This window comes from Pinus tabuliformis, chromosome 9, assembly GCF_031772625.1.
Source record: "Pinus tabuliformis cultivar Carrire ecotype Pingquan chromosome 9, CPIR1, whole genome shotgun sequence".
In the NCBI taxonomy this organism is placed as follows: Eukaryota; Viridiplantae; Streptophyta; class Pinopsida; order Pinales; family Pinaceae; genus Pinus; species Pinus tabuliformis.
Window position 1 is genome coordinate 1,674,930,801 of NC_142307.1, and position 7,013 is coordinate 1,674,937,813.

The following is a 7,013-nucleotide window of genomic DNA, read 5'->3' on the forward strand; positions in this document are numbered from 1 at the left end:
GAGTGGTGAGAAGGGAGTTGCCCTACATTTGGTATGGAAAGAATGTAGTAGGATTTATGGTAAGTTTAAAGGTTTAGAATGGAGTTGTTTTTAGTGTGATTTTTGGGAATTTTTTTCAGTATGTTTTTTTTGTTTAATTTCTCTAAAATTCAGTAAAAATTTACTGAAATCACAAGTTTGATTCTTAACTTCTGCAGAATAGAAGTGTTTTGGGGTTTTTAAAGATGCTGAATCTATATATACTATCAAAAAACCAGTTTAAATAATACAAATCAAGATTTCACCTCAAAATTTTCCACGGATTCCAAAAAATCGGAACCAAGACAACTCCGTTTAAAACGACCAATTTTGAAGTCAGCTAGTTCAGAATGGATAAGATTTGTCGTTTCCCACCACGTCAGCCTCTCTTCGGATAACTGGCACACCCTGCATGTGGAAGTTGAAGCATGCCTCTCTGGGTAACTTTGAACTCTTCCAGGCTTCTCTGTTTTGTATTTGCATTTTGGGTTAAGGTTTGGCTTGTTCGATGGCTTTTTATTTTCAGTGATAATAAATTTAGAGATAAAAATCAGACTTGAATTAAAAGAAGGAGTTGCAGCTCACAGGTGAGTACTTCACTTCGAGACTGCACTCAAACAAAGAAGAGACTCTCTCTCCGTTCACTCTACATTCCATCAAATGAATATTACAATATTAAATACATCACTAGAAATCAGGTAGTTGTAAACAAACTCCTAAACTCTAGGAACAAATCCTAAACTAAGGAGATACGTTACAACTATGTAACCATTTCTCCATTAATACAAAATAATATTGATTATTTTTAACTCCCCCCCTAATGGAGAAAGGGTTATCCTGAACTCCTAGCATCCCTCTAAATAATTCAAACTTTACACACCCAAGAGGCTTGGTAAAAATATCAGCCAAGTTATCACAAGTTCTACAATACTCCACACATATTTCTTCTGACTGTATCTTTTCTCGAACAAAATGAAACTGAGTGTCAATATGCTTGGTATTTTTATGAAAAACTGGATTGTATGCAAGCTTGATGGTACTCTGGTTGTCAGTTTTGATACTAGTTGATTCTTTCTGTCCTTCTCCTGCATCGTTGAGAAGTCTTCTCAACCAGATAGCTTCACATGTGGCTGCACACAATGCTTGGTACTCAGCTTCACATGAAGATAGAGCTACAGTACTTTGCTTTTTACTGCTCCACGCTATAACCCCGGATCCAATACTAAATGCGTAACCTGTGATAGATCTTCGATCATCCAGGTTACCTGCCCAATCAGAATCTGAATAACCTGCTAGAATAACATCAGAAATGTCAGTGTACAAAATGCCATAATTACAAGTACCACTAAGATACCTCAACACACATTTTGCTGCAATCCAGTGACTTTCGAGTGGTTTTGACATGAACTGGCTCAACACACTAACAGAATATGCCAGATCTAGTCTAGTTGTCATCAGATATATCAAACTGCCAACTAGCTATCTGTACATAGTGGCATCCACCTGTTTAGTGCCATCATCACTGCTTAACTTTAAATTCTGCTGTAATGGTGTTGCTGCTGATTTGCACTGCTCCATTATGAACCTTTCCAGCAAGCTTCTGGCATACTTCCCTTGAGTGAGAAAAGTTTGTCCAGAATCTTTCCATACCTCCAATCCCAAGCAGTAATGAAGGTCTCCAAGGTCTTTCATCTCAAACACTTGTGACATTTGCTGCTTGATTTCTTTGATCAGATTGTTAGCATTTCCTGTTATGATCATATCATCCACATACAAAGAAATCAAAATAATTTGCCTCTGTTTATTTAACTTGGTATACAGATTTGGATCGTTCAAGCTCCTATGAAAGCCATGCTGTATAAAAAATGAGTCAATTTTCTCATACCACGACCTGGGTGCCTATTTTAAACCATAAAGTGCCTTATTCAATTTACACACTAAATGCTCCTGCCCCTTTTTCACAAAACCTTGAGGCTGTACTAAATAAATTTCTTCCTTTAATTCACCATTTAGAAATGCAGACTTAACATCTAGCTGGTGTAGCTGCCATTTATGTTTTGTTGCTAAAGAAATTAGCATTCTAATTGTGTTTAATTTGGCTACAGGGGCAAAGGTGTCATCGAAATCTATTCCTTCTTGCTGTGAGTAACCCTTTGCTACCAGTCTAGCTTTAAATTTTTCTATACTCCCATCTGTGTTTACTTTTGGTTTATATAACCACTTACATCCTATGGGGGTTTTTCCTTCAGGCAACTCAACTAAATCCCAAGTATGGTTTCTATATATTGATTCAATTTCCTCATGCATTGCAGCCCTCCATGCATCAGATTTGCTTGCTTCCTCATAATTTGCAGGTTCTACAATGTTTAAAATTTTAGACATTAAAGCATAGTCTCTCAATTTAGTAGGTAGTCGAGTCTTCCTACCTGATCTCCTTGGTAGAGAACTTACCTCAACTCTGTCTTTTTCAATGCTTTCCGGGCTTGCATCTTCATTGATCACATTATCTGCTACTTCTTCTTCTTCTTGTTTCTGCTCCTGCTCTTCATTTTCCTCACTGTTTACTTCTATTAGCTATGGAATGTGGCAATCAATGTTAGAATCGTCCTTTCCTTCTTCAACCTGTTCATGAAAAATAACATCTCTGCTTGCAAAACCTTGTGAGTCACAGGATTATATAACTTATATGCCTTATACTCAGTGCCATATCCAACAAATATACATTTCAGGGCTTTGGGGTCTAACTTTTTCCTATCTGCCTTAGGTATATGAGCATAAGCTTTTGACCCAAATATTCTTAAATGACTAACTGCTGGCTTGAGTCCAAACAATGCTTCAAAAGGGGTTTTGAAGCCTAGACATTTAGTAGGACTCCTATTCTTTAAATATACAGCAGTGTTAATAGCTTCTGCCCAAAGACCATTTGATAGACCCTTACCTTGAAGCATACTCCTCGCGCACTCCACAAGAGTTCTGTTCTTCCGTTCTGCTACTCCATTCTGCTGTGGAGTGTGTGGCACTGTAAATTGCTGCACAATCCCATGATGCTTGCAGAAATTCATGAACTCTCCCAACCTGTATTCTCCCCCTTGATCTGAGCGGAGAATTTTTATCCTTTTTCCTGTCTGGTTCTCTATCATAGATTTAAACTCTTTAAAGTACTGAAAGGCTTGACTCTTTTTACTTAGAAAGTACACCCATGAAAATCTAGTGCAATCATCTGTAAATAACAGAAAGTAATATGCTCCTCCTAAAGACCTAGTTTGCATAGGTCCACAAATATCTGTATGCACCAGTTCTAAAATGTCTCTTTCCTTTCTGTTAACATGCAAAGGGAACTCTTCTCTATGCATTTTCCCTAATGCACATCCATCACATTCCAGCTTAACATTATGAAAAACAGGGAGTCCATCGACCATACCTTTCTTTTGAAGTAAGATGAGGTCTTGCAAATTGAGATGGCCGAATCTCTGATGCCAGAGATTTTTGACTGTTGATCTAGCTACAACCATTGCTTGTCGTGGCATACTCTTTGCATCTAATCTATACAAGCTCCCCACGCGCACTCCTGTTGCAACTGTTTCCATCTGGCTATCCTTAATGACACAATTATTCTTAAAGAATTGAACTTGCATGTCCTGGTCAGTAATCATTGAGACAGAGACCAAATTTTTCTTAATTTGTGGAGCATATAATACATTTTTAAGGTGTCTAATGTCACCACTAGGTAGCTTCACAGGAATGTCACCATATCCTTTGATCTCATACCCACTATCATCTCCTAGATAAATTTTCGATCCACATGCAGTTTCTTTAGGAAATTCAAAGCAGTCCTTCTTACCAGTCATATGTGAGGATGCGCCAGAGTCGACATACCATATGTTGTCCTCATCTCCCCTTGAAGCTGAAAGAGAACAATCGACTGTAAATAGTCGATGTTTGTGGCTGTGGTCCTCCTCTTCCTCAGCAAAACAACCCTGATGTTTTCTCTGTTTGCTTCTTCGTTCGTCTGCCTGCCTCTTATAGCATTCTTTAATCTGATGACCAGGTTTTCCATAGTAAAAACATTTCTTAACATAATTATCAGCCATACCTTTAAATGATCTCTTTTGAAATGTGTTGGCTCCTTTCTGCTGCTGCTGCTGCGGTTGCTGGTGCTGGTGTTGGTGCTGCTTCCCTCTGTACTGTCTCCTTTTTGCCATCAGAGCAAGGTCATTGCTCTGAGTTTTTAAATTTTGTCGTCGCTCCTCTTCCTGGAGCAGAATCGCTGTCAGCTCATCAAATGAAGGGGCTTTTTCTCTTGCTGACAGCCCTGTGATGAACGTCTGGTATTCATCAGTCATTTTGTTTAATGTGAGCGTGACCAGATCTGAGTCGGATACCTTCTCTCCGATAGCTCCCAATTTGTCACTCAGGTCCTTAACTCTGGCCATGAATCCAGCAACAGACTCATTCTCCTCCATCTTCAATGCAAACAACTTGCCTTTGAGTGCCAGAACACGATTTGTATTCTGTGTCTCGTACAAGTTCTTGATCGTTGTCCATATATCAGCAGCCGACTTGCAATCTCTGATATGTGGGATAATATTGTCCTTAACGGACATCTTCAGTATAACTTTTGCTTTCGTTTCTCTTTTATCCCAGTCTTGTTCTTGGGTCGCTGTTCCAGATCTTCGCTCATCTCCCATGACAATCGACCATGCATTCACACTTTCCAGCAAAGTTTGCATTTTGAACTTCCAGTTGGAGAAATTCGTTCCATCGAGTTTGCCAGACTCGTGGAGATATGTTTCTATACTGTTATTCATTTCTATCCAACTGAACACTTCAATCAGCCACCACCGGGAAAGTCCAATCTGCTACCACCGAACAGATCAGGAACTTCAATGTGCCACCACCGGGCAAATCCGATTTGCTACCACCGAATAGATCAAGAACTTCAATGTGCCACCACCGGGCAAATCCGATCTACTGCCACCGAACAGATCACAGAGCTCTAATTCGCCACCACCGGGCAGGTCTGATTTGCTACCACCGAGCGGATCAAGGAACCCCAATTCGCCGCCACCAGGCAATTCAAATCTGCTGCCACCGAGTAGAAATTTCCACGTGCCACCACCGGGCAAGATTGATCTGCAAAAAATTGCAGATTTCTTAAAGAGAAAGAGGTTGGCGCTTCTTTCCAGTCAAAGGCGCTACTCAACAGCTAAAAATCCACGCCAGGAAAAAATCCACGCGTCTCAATTTTTCTGGTGCGATTATCAGCTAAAAATCCGCGCCAATGGAGCTTTCTGGCACGTTGGCTCAATTATCCCCATCGAAACCGCGCCAATGGCACGACTGTTTGTTAAAAACTCGCGCCCGCTCATGCTTCTGCTCTTTAATGGTGCGACTGTGCGTGAATAAATCGCGCCAACTCCTGCTTCTGCTAAAAAAATTGGTCGCCAACCCTTTCTTCGGCTCAGAGATGATCAGTCATCTGAGACCCTTCGCTCTAGGTGTTACTGCAGTCCACCTGATCTTACAGATACTCCTACATGCTCTACTGCCACTACAGCTATGTAATCAATGATGCATCCCTAAGAAGAAAAATAAATTAAGGCTATCTCTACCCTAAGCTCTGATACCAAGATAAAAATCAGACTTGAATTAAAAGGAGTTGCAGCTCACAGGTGAGTACTGCACCTGGAGACTGCACTCAAACAAAGAAGAGACTCTCTCTCCGTTCACTCTACATTCCATCAAATGAATATTACAATATTAAATACATCACTAGAAATCAGGTAGTTGTAAACAAACTCCTAAACTCTAGGAACAAATCCTAAACTAAGGAGATACGTTACAACTATGTAACCATTTCTCCATTAATACAAAATAATATTGATTATTTTTAACTTTTAGTTGGCTTATAGCTTGGGTTTATAGTGAGAGTTGTGGCATTGGTGGTCTTTTATCGTTGTTTATGTGGCGGGGGAGGGTTTTTTATTATAGCAATTGGTCCCTGGGTGTATTCAGGTTTGATTCTCATGAGCTTCAATTGTATTTGTGGCCTTAGATGGGAGGTTTTACTTACGGCTCCAATGTTGAGAGCCTTGTTATGTTCGTTTTTCTGTTCCCTGGTATTAAATGGTCACCGGGTGTATTTAGGTTTAATTGTTGTGGGCAGCAGTTTTATTTGTGGTGAAAAGAATACTCTTGAAAACAACGACATTTGAAGTGAAAAGCATACTCTTGAAAACATGGCTTCCAGAGACAAACATGCAATGTCTGATTCAGAATTAATGGAGGAGTTTATACAATTGTTTTCAGACCCTGGTAATAGCCAGGGCTAAAGGAAGCAGTACATTTAGGCCTTATTTCTTTCCTGCTAGATGAAAATTTTAATGGGCATGATTTTTATGGAAAGAGTAGAGCAATATGAGGTTCCACATAGAAAAGATAGACACTTGTTTGGCTCACATCAAGCACCACACCCATACATTGCCACCCCATCCACTCCTTCAACTTCCAGTGCTCAAGCTCCGACATTAGTGAATTGCTCTGGTGCTCACATCAAGCACCACACCCATGCATTGCCACCCCATCCACTCCTTCAACTTCCCATGCACAAGATCAGACATTAGTGAATTGCTCTGGTTCATAGTTTTTGGATGTGTGTTGTTAGCTCTTTATGGCATGATATTCTTATAGATTCAATAGTGATGTTGCAAATGTTGTGTTAAGTTAGTTTTGGTTTTGCTGACAGATTATAAAAAAATATTTGGCTTTCATTTAAAATGATAATACAAAATGATAAAAATTTGTACTATTTTTTTTACTAATAATAAAATTTACTCAAAAAGTAGAAATACTAATTACTAAACTGAAAAGAAAACTCTTGATTTCATTCTTAAAACTCCAAACCTTTTATAATTTTGAAGAATAAAAATTTTGAATAGCTATTCCCAAATAAACCACACCTATAAACATAATTACCTTGCTCGGATCTACCTTGC